At 44.8% G+C, this 13,234-nt stretch overlaps 1 long non-coding RNA gene across 3 annotated transcripts; it reads left to right on the top strand.

The window, feature by feature from the left end:
- The first annotated feature begins 3,287 nt into the window (after positions 1 to 3,287).
- On the top strand, positions 3,288 to 12,924 carry LOC136764693 (uncharacterized). 3 transcript variants are annotated; one of them, XR_010821228.1, is made up of 4 exons: positions 3,288 to 4,112; positions 4,340 to 11,306; positions 11,484 to 11,540; positions 12,185 to 12,924. It is a non-coding gene; the product is annotated as an uncharacterized LOC136764693 (long non-coding RNA). The 3 variants fall into 3 exon arrangements; XR_010821227.1 differs by having other exon boundaries at positions 4,340 to 11,330; XR_010821226.1 differs by having other exon boundaries at positions 4,340 to 11,540.
- The last annotated feature ends 310 nt before the right edge of the window (positions 12,925 to 13,234 follow it).

Raw genomic sequence — 13,234 nt, 5'->3', positions numbered from 1 at the left:
CAGGGTTATTGCTAAAGGCGGAGGTCCTTCCTAAAACTAAAAGCTGTGTATTGCTTTTGCCAGCGGGCTGGGCTGGTTCATGCGTCACAATGCAGTATCCATGGAGACTGGGGCCATGGGGGGAGGAGATCTGAAGTGGAGTGAGAGCTTCTCCTTAAAACTGATCACCCTGGTTTATTATTTTGTGCGCCGGGAAACATAACATTTCGACAACAGAGATTCGCCTTAACCTCTAAACGTGTTGATTCCCACCATAGCCAGACTCGTCCGGTTTTGTGTTTTCAGAATCACGTCACCGGCCACCACAATTAGGAACGACGTCATCATAAATAAAGATGGCTTTTATGCTCCCCCAGCCCACGCATGTGTTGGGGTGACCCTGCAGACCACTCAAATCTTGTTAGGAGTTAATGGTGTCTGTGAAGTGCGGATGGGTTTCACCGTGACCTAGTGTTGTCAGACTGTATATCTGCAGAACACTATCTCAATTTGAAAAAGCCTTATTTGGCGTGTTTACTCACTAGTAACCACCACCACCACCACCACTACTACTACTACTACTACTACTACAGATAATAATAATAATAATAATAATAATAATAATAATAATAATAATAGTTTCGCATTTTGTTTCATTATAAATCCGTCCATTTTAAGAGATTGAGCAGCAATGAGTACCAGAACAGCCTGCAGCTCCTCAGGACCTGTGTTCAGACAGAGTGGTATTGCTGGAGAGCCGAGAACTTGCTGTACCTTTTTGCAGCACAGCGCCCTTGTCTGCAGTTACGCAATCGATATATAGAAATATATAACGAAATGCAGACTCCAACCTCTAACTTTGTAACAATTTCACTGAGTCAGCCAGACTGCATTATTGACATCTGTGCAGTCACCCCCCCCCCAGCAGAACAATGAAAGGACGAGCGTGACGAGCACGGACATGCGCAGAGCCCCACTGCAGCAACAGCAAGTAGGACGGTCAGAACAACCAGCGGCAGCCAGCGGGAGCCGGTTTGATCCGGATTGGGAGCCTCTTCACCGCTGGTGCCGTATCCCTCCGTCTGTGACGTCACTTTTGTTTTTCTTTGAAAATTTCCAATCGGTAACTTTGGGGTATTGTTTTTGTGTGGTTACTTTCTGCGAGCTTTGAAGACATTTGTTGAATGTCTTTATTAGTGTACATACTATATATCTCCACGTTTTCCCCATATATCTATCTATATATATATATATATATATATAAACATCACCATATTGCATACATATGTTTCTTTACTGAAAATGTGTTTGTTTTTGCATTAACCAATATCCATTCAATTATATATATATATATATATATATATATAGTCTATATATATATATATATACTTGTATATTATGTTATATGTGTGTGTGTGTGTGTGTGTATATATATATATATATATATATATATATATATATATATACAGAGTGAAAGAGAGAGATCTAAGACAATGTGGGTGACTATTAGACAACCCACTGAACCCTAACTATGTATCATTATATTATTAATAGTATTATGTCTCTAGTTCAGTCAGGCCGCTCGATGTGAGGGGAGGTGGAGAGTCAGCTGTTTGGGATGCCAATCCCATTAACACTGTGTTCCTGATTCCCTTGATAGAGTTGCAGTGTCCGGGGCCTGATTGCATTACTCAGGGGATCAATGGGCTCAATCCTGTTGATCAGAGTCAGCCTGCGATTAACCAAAAAAGCTGGCAAAGAGATTATCTATTGTGTGTCTGAATCTCCCTTTGTACTGTTGTGTTTACTTGTAGATCACTAGCTAACAATGTGGACCTTTTGCATTATATTTAAACTTACACCAATAATAATAATACATGATTATAACAAACAATATTGGGCACAATCCTGTCATCCTCTTGTAGGTGGATATGGTGAAAGCAAAGTACCCCAGTATCTTTACAATGGGTTATAGTAAAATAGGACAGCACTGATCCCACAAGGGTTATAGTTAAAGTCCAATACGACAGTAGTGTTACAATGTTGCGAATATACTTGCGGCTCCGAGTTTTAATAATTAGAATGTGCTAATATTGGGGATCTCGGTATAAGTGGAATTGTGTGGTGTTTTTTAATACAGGGTTCCAAAAACGGAATTGTATTGCCTCAGTCAAGCATTGTTCTGGAACAAAACCACTCGGGCTGTGTCAGAGCCGTGGCGTCCTTCTGCTCACGGTGCTGTATTGTGTGCTGTGTGAAGACCAGGGCACCTTAAAAGGAAACAAACAGAGAGACGGTCCATATGGGCCGCATGGACACAATCACGCTTCGCTGTATTGGGCCTGCGGAGCACTTCCTGGTGACGTATTTCCGGGGGTGGCCAGCGGGGGAGGGGGCGGTTTAGTTAGCAGAGAGGGCCTGATCCAGGTCCCGGGTGATGTATATTTACATTGTATTCGGAAAATCGTGAATCGCCACAGTCATACAAAGATACATACTTTTGCTGTTCCCCAAAATGTCATACAAAATCCCCTCCCCAGTCACACATCGAAGCATTGACGTCTACCATAGGGACTCCCCCAAAATAAGTCAAATCTCCCTGTGAAATATATTGAATTAACCAAGAATCAAGAGTACTATTTATAAGTTATAAGTTATAATACCAGGCTAATGGAAAGTTACAGCCCAGCAGCCCGACTCTGTGTTTCATAATACACGGTTGTATATTGTACACAATTGTATGTTTTTAATAGACATAAAACAAAAAATAAAATGTTTAAAAAAGCTTGGCGATCACAACATCTAATTACTATTACTATATTTTGTAAGTCTGCTAATAAATAAATAATATTAATAATACACCGGAATGAATTTTGTATTTTGATATATAGTTTAGTTATGTAAACAAAGAATATTTTGGAAATGAAACAAACAAACCCATGTTAGTAAGTAAGATACTTTCCTTACATACTCGTATCTTTTCTCTAAGCCAGACCACCTCAAAATCCAATCTTCGTAATTTTCTTGTCTTTTTGTCTCTTTGTGGTATTGCAGTGGGGGTAGGGCTGGGACCGTGGCTAGTCCCTATAGTAAATTACTACCCCGCCAAAAAAAACGTTTACATTGTCTACATAAATAAAACAATATGGTACAATGTTCAATTAGACTTAATCATTTCGTTTCCTGATTAGTGATACATAAATTATCTTGGAATGCCAGGGACTATTTTTCGAACGAATGCAGTGTAAGGATCTAGATTGAATTGTGACGTGGGAGCACAGCGCGGTGAGACTATAAAATGCCGCCTCCAGAACAGTGTCGCATTTTCGTTTGCTGAGGCGGCTGTAGGATGGAGAGGCAGGCAGGGAGTTGGTAATGTAGGGGCTTTCATTGTCGGTTTTTAAATTCTATTTCTATTAATCGTTTACAATCGGTTTATCAGCCATAACATTATGGCCACTGACAGGTGAAGTGAATAACACTGATTATCTCGTTATCATGGCACCTGTCAGTGGGTGGGATATATTAGGCAGCAAGTGAACATTTTGTCCTCTAAGTTGATGTGTTAGAAGCAGGAAAAATGGGCAAGCGTAAGGATCTGAGCGACTTTGACAAGGGCCAAATTGTGATGTATAGACGACTGGGTCAGAGCATCTCCAAAACCGCAGCTCTTGTGGGGTGTTCCCGGTCTGCAGTGGTCAGTATCTATCAAAAGTGGTCCAAGGAAGGAAAAGCGGTGAACCGGCGACAGGGTCATGGGCGGCCAAGGCTCATTGATGCCCGTGGGGAGCGAAGGCTGGCCCGTGTGGTCCGATCCAACGGACCAGCTACTGTAGCTCAAATTGCTGAAAAAGTGAATGCTGGTTCTGATAGAAAGGTGTCGGCACACACAGTGCATCGCAGTTTGTTGCGTATGGGGCTGCGCAGCCGCAGACCAGTCAGGGTGCCCATGCTGACCCTTGTCTACTGCCGAAAGCGCCTGCAATGGGCACATGAGCATCAGAAATGGACCACGGAGCGGTGGAAGAAGGTGGCCTGGTCTGATGAATCACGAGTTGAAAGTGTTGAAAATGAAAAAATGAAATTCAATTGAAACGCTTGTTGAGTGCCTTTGAACCGACGAAAAGTGAGCGGTAAGAACCTTTTTATACAACATTTTCTCTTTAAAGTATTGAGTTAAATAGCAGCAGTATATTTGACGCCATAACGACCAGTCTCGGTAACCCTTGTTGTTCAATATGAAATATACTGTTAGATGTGTTTCAATGTTTTTCTTACCGAGTAGAAACTATCACAGTGAAATGTTAAAATGGAGGGATGGTTTTATATCACTTGAACTGTTAAATTGGTTTATTGACAGGTAGAGAAGCAACAACAAAATGGCGCCGGGGTCTCTCCCGTAAACAAACCGCCATAGAGACATCCAGGAGATTGAAGATGAGAGGAAAGGAGCTCGTGTTTTGTTAAATTAAGTCCGAAGTACCGTCATTAGAAGTCAATTTCTGTGAATTGAAATTGAAGAATGAAGATTATGATGCGTAAAACACCACAAGGTCTTTAAGAGCAAGTTCAAGATCTGTAGTTAACGAAGAAATGAGAAACCGAGGCTTATTTTATTGAGGAGAAACTAAATCGACCCCCGTTAAAATGAAGACACAAAATGGCGGTCGGGGCCTCACCCTTAGAAAACGGGTCCAGATTGAAGATCTTTTGTTTAAAAAAAAAAAAAATCTAAATCTGAAGATCTATATTTATATATATATATATATATATATATATATATATATATAAACAACTGGAACTTGAAGAGATTAGGATTGAGGTTTGAAGATAAAGGCACTTACAGAAATAAAGCAAAGCCTTTTATATATGAAGATTAGTCACAATCCACATTTGAAGCAAGATGTAGACGATTGAGGTTTTATTAAGTCTAACAAGCGACGAAGTTCATTTACATTTAATCAATGTGTTTTTTTTTTTAAGAAGCAACGAAGTTTATTTTAAGCTTTAAGTTTAAAGCCCAGGGATTTTTTTTTTTTTTTTTACGTCAGTGCGTAATGCGTCACGTCGGCGTCTGTCGCGCAGTGTCTGGAGGTCAGGGAGTCGGGGCCGACGGGCGCCCCCTGGCGGTAGCGCAGGAGCAGCACTGTCAATGTGAGCCAGGAGGTCTCAGGCTATGGCAAGAATTGCATATCCAAGCACAAGATGTTTTATGGTCATGCTAACATCAGGGATCCAGTAGTGGAAGGCTAGTGTGCGCAAGGAATTGCCTAGCTTCAGGATTTTATTTTTATTTTATTTTTTTTATATATAAATGGACTATGTCTGAATGCTATTTGTGTAGCGAAGATTCTGTGAAGACTTTGAAGAGGAGGAGAAAGGACTGAGATCACATGGGAGCGAGTTGGTTTGCAATGGACTTAGTCTGTAGCGGTTTCAGGAGGGGTTAACAGGACCAGGCAGGAAGAGCACAGGAGGAGCAGGATCGTAGAAGATGACGTAATTCCGGTAACGAGGACAGCGAGGGAGGGCAGCGGTTAGCGTCGAGGGTCTCGCCAGCCAGTCCAGGGCCATCGGGGTAGTCTTGTGCGCCAGGGTCCCAGCAGCGGGTGTGGCAGTGCAGTGAGATGAGCGGCCCAGTCAGAGCGAGAGACGGTCTGCAGTTAGGATCCCTCGTCTAGCCACTGATAGTCCGGGATAAAGAATGGGTTCTTGGGTTTGTATGGTTGGAGAGGTACACTGTAAGGTTTCCAATTTAACATTTTTATCCCATAGCGCTGGAACACATTTGCTCGCGAAGTCTTCTTTCTTTTTACAGGACAAAGGTGTAATCGCTGAGTTTCTGCAGCCTGTGTGTGTCCCCCGTGTCGGGCGGTCCTGTTTGAGGTGTAATTCTGCAGCCAGTAATCTAGTCGTTGGGCTTCACTGTGTGTGGATGAGGACTGTTGATGGACTTCGGCTACCAGTCAGCTGTGTAGAGTGGCTCCATGCGCCTGTGTGCTGTGCGGCAGTTGCAATCGCCCCGTCCCCTAGGGTCCAGCTGGGTTTGGATTGGAGATGAAGAATCTGCCCCCTCCCCTTTTCTCCTGCCCTTCTTTGCAGCAGTTAAGTGCATCTGTAAACTCCAGCTGTCTTGTCTGAGCAATACTACTGATCTACAGGGAGGGAGTAACTATTTCCTTCATCTAAGACTTGCTGTGTAAATGTCAAATAATGGAGGGGAAGTAACTATTCCCCTCTAAAAACTTTACAACGGTTGAGGTTTAAGGCAGGGAGTCATGTTCATTTTGTAAAATGCACTCTGAGGGAGTAACTATTCCCTCCCAGAAAAGATTATGCTGAATTTGGGAGCTCTTCCCTTTGTAACATGCACTCTGTAACTGACAGGGGAGTAACTATTCCCTCTAAAGCCTTAAATGAGGATTTGTTCTGGGAGTAACTTTAAAAAAAAAAAAAAAAAAAAGGCAGGAACATCTTCCTACTGTAAATTGTTCTATAAAAAAACAAGTTGTGGGCTTGTGGGGGAGGGATAAACTGCGGGGGTCTTCAGTCTTTTCTTCAACAGGTTCTGCACACTAGGCTCCTAAGAGATCAGTGGCTCCAGGATTGTAAAGGCATTTCCCCTCCCGGTCACGCCAGCTGGAGATCGTCCTGGGTAGCAAGGGTGTTTTAAACGAATAATGAATCTGTTCCAATCATTCGTCTCGGTTAGCCGCAGGATGGCAGCAGCTGAGAACCAGCCATTGTAGGCCAGGTATTTCCCCCTTGTAATACTGGTGAAGTTTGAGAGCAGGTGTGGCACTGGAATTTTGTCTGCAGTTTTAACTTTGAGCAACTCCCTTTTAAAGAAGCAGTGCAATGAGGGGTGTGTGAGTGGAGTAAAATGTGTGAATGTCCAGAGGGTGGGTTCTAGGTGTGTCTGCTCTGTGGATGTTCAGTGATGCTTGGTTGTGCCCCATAAGGACTATCTGAATCTAAATCCAAAGGGTGGGGGGAGGGGTTGGGGTTAACATGAATCTCTTCCTAGACTTTTTGCAGCTCTTCTGTGTAAAGTGCAATGGCAGGATCGCTATCTGAGGCCTCAAGCCCACACTGGCTATGGGTACTGCAGAGGGACCCAGCGCAGTTAAAAGGGCAACGCTACTACATCCACTTCTTGTGAGGCAAGGCAGTTCTCCGAGCGCATAGTACCACTGCATCCCCTCGAGATGGCTGTGTGACGGCCCACCCCGCCCCCCGTAGCGTCAACCCATCTTAAAAAAGCTTGTGGAGGTCCCAGGAGATCGTCTCAAAAGATTTAGTCACACCCCCCCCCCACTTCAAGGAAAACTGGTAAATTTGATGTACAACGGAATTCATGCGGTACAGATGATTGGGAGTGCTCAGGGGAAAGGGGTGGGGGGGTCCTCTTACCTGTTAAAACACTCTTCCAGATGTATTCGTTACAAAAAAAAAACACACACCAAAGGAAAAGGAGGATTGATTGCGGCCTATTCGCCCCCCCCTCCTGCCCTCATCGCAGTGGAACACAGTTGGATCGTCTTCATCGGCGTTTTATGGAGGCATGTGGCATTTTCATTTAAAGTCCCCGTTTAACTAGAGGCAAGTAACTAGCATTATGGAGTAGCTATCTGAGATGTGTGGAGTGGTCTTTACATTGTCTTGTAACTTCTGCACTTTGTACCTGTTGAGTTTGACTGAAAGGGGAAGTTTTGTCTGGTAGTGTAGTGTCTCCTCGGCGATGTCACTGTAAGGCTTCTTTGCCCATGAATGTTATCCTGGGGAGGGCTTTGCTGAATGATATGGGGAAGGGGGTAGGGTCTGTTTTTCTCTTGCCTTTTTTGTCTGCAGTTCCCCCCCCCTCTGAGTGCTTAAAACTCAAGATCAACAGAAGCTGTCAGCTCTAGCCAGTGTATGTAACCTTTAATTAATCCTCTTCAAGCCCTGAGAATTAACATCAGGAGAAAAAGGTATTCAAATTGATTTGTATTTTTCCTTCCAATTTTAAAAAGCTGTTGGTATCATCTTGTGAAATAGATGCTCTGTAACTCTTGTCACTCATTTGGTTGCTCCGCAGTTTTGTCTGTAGCCTTGCAAGACCTCTTAGTCCTTGTCATGCGCCAGTGGAGATTTACTTTTTCTCCTTGTAAATGTAAACAAACTATTAAATTTCACTACAAACCAATTTTATTTTCTTAATAAATGCATTATATTTTGAATGAGTCTTTCTTTTGGTATGCATTTGTTCTCTGGGGAGGGTGTGGGTGTTCTCTTGTTTTTTTTACCTTTTTCAGGTACTGGTATGTCAGCTTTGTAGAGCCTGCGATGACGGGCTCAGTAGCAACTCCTCGAAGGTGGAGTGAAGGCAGATAAGTCTTTCTGGTTCATGATTTTACACTGTCAGAAGCCACTCGGATGTGCAGCCAAAATAGCCAGCTGAAAGCCCATGCTGTGTGTAAAGGATCTCAGGAGGCCCAAGCCGCCCACTTATTCCCAATGCTCACAGATGCTCATTCTCCCAAGCCTTAAAGCAGTGATGTTGTCGGGGTCTTCTGGATCAGGAGGAGGGAAGTTGGAGTGATTTGGGTGGGGGAAGTTATGCTGCTGTCTGTCCTTCAAAAAGTTATCTTCACAGTGCGAGTGGACAAGCGCCCCAGCTCTTCAGTTACAAAGGATCCCCGGGGAACCTAAAGCCCCAGAGCTCATGCAGATAAGTCAATCCCAGGGTATGTTGTAAAGTGCTGAAAGGGGTGTCGCCTTTTAATGGGTGGGTAAGCACTGATTTTAGTTGGTTTTCCCTTTGTGGAAAGATGTGACTTGTTCTGTAATGTTTAGTCTTGGGGTGGGCAAACTTGGCAATGTAGTCTTACTGGTGTTATAGTGTGACTTGTCAGGGTGGGGAGGGTATTCTGGTTTGCTTTGGATCTTGCAGCCTAAGGGAAGAGAGGCACCCCCCAGGCGTGGCGACTCGGATCTCGATCCAGGAAGCGGCTGTCCGATGAGTCTCTCCTAGCCAGGCAGACAAAGGATTTTTCTCATTCCCCCCTACTTTAAAGGCCAAGTATTGATGAAGTCTTGTGGCTGTGGATATTCCCACCCCCTTAAAACCTCGGTTACTCTGCATCAGTGCAAATGTACTGGTGCTTTTGTTGAATGGGGCTGCTGTTGTGTGAAGGGGCAGTTTGGGTCTGGAAGGGTGAGTGTGGAGTAGTGACCGGTCAGTGCAACTGTGCGACCGGTTGTGCAATCCGGCGAGTGACCGAGGGGAAGCGGCGCCAATGCGTGGCTTCGTCTAAATTGCATGCTGGGCCATGCAACTGTGTGGCCTGCGCAGCATAGGTGAGCTGCGCAACTGTGCAGCCTAAAGCTGATGATTTAGATGTGCGACTGGAGGATGGGCTGGAGGTTTTGTGTGTCTAGATCTGTTCTCTTTTCAGAAACGCACTTTACGAATGGCATCACAAACGCGCTGCGCTCAAAAAGGCCTTGTGACGTCCTTCCCGGAGTATAGTAAGACACCGAGGTTACCTTTTGTAAGAGTCGTAACAGTCCGAGCACTGGAAGAGGCCGCTAGGATTTTAACTATAATGGTCAACTGTATTTGCCATCTTGTACTTCTGTGTGTTTGAGGTGAGGCTTTGAATTTTTTCCCTTTTCTTTTGTATCGCCTGTCTGCAACACTTAAAGGGGAAACCTGTCCCCTGTCCCCCCATAGCTTTTTCAGTAGCCATTGCATCTCCCCTGGCTTTATGCCTTAATGGTTATGTATTGCTTCTGCATCTCCTTAACACATCTAACGTAGCACCATAGCTGTCGCACAAATCAATGTAGCGTATGTCCAAATGTGTGTGGGATGGGAGAGGATGTGTGTTTGTGGGAGTTTTGTTTTTTCCAGATTTCAGCTGTAAACCCTCCCCCCCTTCTCCCTCTGGCAACTGCATTTCACGCGCACCCGTGTCTGAAGCAGTCGTCAAGCGAATGTCTCCGAATGAAGATTGCCCCGCCCACACTTCCCTCCTTGGTTCACCCGAGTGTCTGTGCTAATCTGCTGATTCACTGGAGTTTTGTGATGGGATCCCCCCCCCCCCCGTGCTCTGCGCATCTTCTCTTGTTGTGCGTGCGTCTTGTTTTGTTTTGTTTTCTGGTTTCAAACAGGTGAAAATCCTCTAAGCGAATTTTTTTCCAAACCTGCAAGAAATCTATCTAAAAGCAAGCTTGTGCTCTCGGATCAGTGAACTGGCCCTGTGTGCGAAGGATCTCTGGGGGAACCAAGGGGTGGGGAAAACTCTTTCCAGTCTTTCATTTCAGATGAACGCCACCTACTTATCTTGTTCCTAACCTGCATCCCCCTGCAAGTTGCTTTGGGAAGTTAAGTAGCATTCTTGGTTTTTCTGCTCATGTCATATTTATTTTCTGCCCCTTCCTTTCCCACAAATTGAGCCTAATGGAGCTAGTGTTAATGAGCATGCTTATCAACCTTTAAAAAGCCCCAACCAAAATGACTATAACCTCTGGGTAACCACATTGTAGTTCTTCTGCACTAAAGCTTCGCTCGAGCTTCCCAGATTTGTGTAACTTCTTAGCCTAAATATCCTCATGCAATTGTAGGTTTCTTTTGGGGCGGGGTGGGGTGCAACAATATCTTATTTTTTTCCAGATGCATCAACTTCGTATCGCTTAAAAACCTTCCTGGCCAAAGAGGCACCGTGCGTCTTGTTGCCCCCCTAGAGGAGTGTCTCTCTCTCTCTCTTTCTCTCTCTCAAATCACTTTGACAGGTCAAAAAACACAAACACCAGAAGTTTCCCTAAACCAGATGCGACTGTAGTTGTGGACGTCGGAGTCTCTTGCAGTGTTGGGGAGGGGTGTGTTTGTTTGGGGTTGCTTTTCACAGATCTTACTCTTCAGTCCCACGGTGTCCTTTTTCCCCCCCCGACTTAAAACTTGCAAAACAGGACAAGCCGTTTGGAGAGAGACTGTAAGTTTGACATCAGACTAGAAGTTACATTTTGTATCGTACACGTTTTAGTCCGCTTGAGACGGGCCCCCTTTCACCGAGACCGGGGTGTATCCACCCCTTGTTTCTAGATCAAGGGGAGTATAGTCTAATGTGTGGCAAGTTGCCATTTTTCAACTGGTATTCAATAGTCAAACCAGATTTAATCATGAACATAGATCTTTAAGAGGTGAGGGAGGTGGGCGGGGGGGGGGGTTTAAATGAACTTTCCAAGTTTTCTTCCAACAGCTCGAGATCTCGGCGTGCAGCCACACCAACCGATCACACACACTCAGCGTCACTACTGCCTGGAGTGCAAGGCTCTCGCAGATAGTAACTCTAAAATTCCCATTCTGAGTAACTTTTTATACAAACTAATTTAAAATGGTTAAATATCTTTCTGAAGTCACTAAAACCATGCAGTGCTGGTTTGATTAAGCTGACTTGTAATATTGAAAGATTTTGAGCGTGAGACTGTGTGTGGATGTTTGTCTGCTTTCTATCTTTAAGAACACGTTGGCACACGCAGGAGAGGAGGCAGCGGCCGTACACTGACTTCAGTCACTCGTAAGGGCAGTGTTCATATTTCTCTACAAATAACATCAATTGAAATACGATTTGAGGGTTTGGGCAGGGTGGGGGGAGGGGTGGCAAACCTTTCTCTCTGTGGTTTCAGGCTCCCCGTGTGAGAAGAACCCTGACCCCTAGGTGAGGCACAGGTCATAGCCAGCAGTGTGTAAGGTTTTTCTTTTCCTGGGGGAACAAAACATTTTTGTTACCCCAGGTTTTGCTTTTCACCTTTTCCAAGAACAGGAAAAAAAAGCAAAAGACTCCGGTAGTGGCACTCCTGGTCCTGGGATGGGGTTCAACTCCCCACGGTGTCTTTGCTTCACAATCATGATCATAAAGTTGCTGGTGTGACCTGTGGTTACTAGCTAGTTTTTTTTTTTTTTTTTGGGGGGGACTCCCATTTCTAGGGTGACTAGGTAAAGTGAAACCTCTCCAAGTATTACAGTGCAGTGATGCAACTGGTACAAAATTAAAATCCACGTACATCCCACTGGGGGGTGCTAACAGGTGCCGACCATAGAGGGAAGTGCCAGGGATGGCGTAGGAGCAGTTGCAGTAAGAATAGTGGTTACAGGCTTAGAGTGGATACCATGTAGGCTGTAAAATCCCAATTCCCTTATTTCGGGAACCTCTGCTTCCAGGTTTTGGCCAACCAGGTTGTGACTAGCGTCTGTCGGGGAGCAACGTTGCAGTGGTCAAGTCACCCCCATCTCGGGGAGGGTGGAGTCAGCCAGCCCGCACTGACCTGGGCCGAGAGGACAGGACCAGCGCACTGTGGGCCTCCTGCAGCTCTGACCCCGGACTGGACACAGCCTGGGGCAGCAAAAGTCTCCGCCCAGAAGTGAGCGGAGGCTAGTGGGAAAGGGGGCTTGATTTCAAATGAATCTGCTGGGTCAGTTCCTTGCCTTCACTTTATCTCCCTGCCCTCTGGGTGTTTTGAGGGCAAGAGCGTTGAGTGTGATTGTGCTTGTATGGGTTATTTATGTATGTTGAGGTAAGGTGTGGGTGAAGGATTTTAGAATATATAATTAGACTTCAAAAGTGAATGTTTATATTTGAAAGCTTTGTACTTCTGTAGAGTAAGGAAAATATTTTAAATGTATAAATCTATGAAAAAAAGCTTTGCAATGTAATTAGAATAAAATTTAAATGGAGAGGAAGCATTGGAAAAGCACATTACTTCTGTCCATTGAAAAGATACCCGAGCCACATCTGTCCCAGTGCAGAAGTTTGCCCACCTAATCCAGTGTTTCGGATCAGTGAAAAGTCCAGTTACCATGGGGTTGGAGGTCATTATGCCTGCTGTTGAACTGGGAGTGGTCATTTTGTTTAGGCTGAATTCTGTGTTTTCTCAGAAAATAAAAGTTTTTCTTCCAATTCAGTTTAGTGTATCTTCATTTTTGGGAAACCTTGTGTTGAACAGCCTTCTCTGGGGGTATTTGTGCTTGGGTTAGAGACCACCACAGGGGTGGCCAGCACACTGAAGGAACAGACTCTGGGTTATGTTTAAACCGCTGGATGCATTTCTGTACTGGTGTCCTGGCTGGATGTCATGTGTTCCAGCGTCCCCAGCTTCCACTCCCCAGCCTGGTCCACAAACACCGACCACAGCCCCAGGTCATTGTGCAGCAGGTGGCAGTTGTTCACCACAAAACTGAGGGGTGAGGGGAGGTGTGCATCATCCATGCATC

Source organism: Amia ocellicauda, chromosome 12 (genome assembly GCF_036373705.1).
Source record: "Amia ocellicauda isolate fAmiCal2 chromosome 12, fAmiCal2.hap1, whole genome shotgun sequence".
Lineage (NCBI taxonomy): Eukaryota > Metazoa > Chordata > Actinopteri > Amiiformes > Amiidae > Amia > Amia ocellicauda.
Note: the sequence above shows the minus strand (reverse complement) of the source record. Positions and strands in the feature narration are given on the sequence as shown.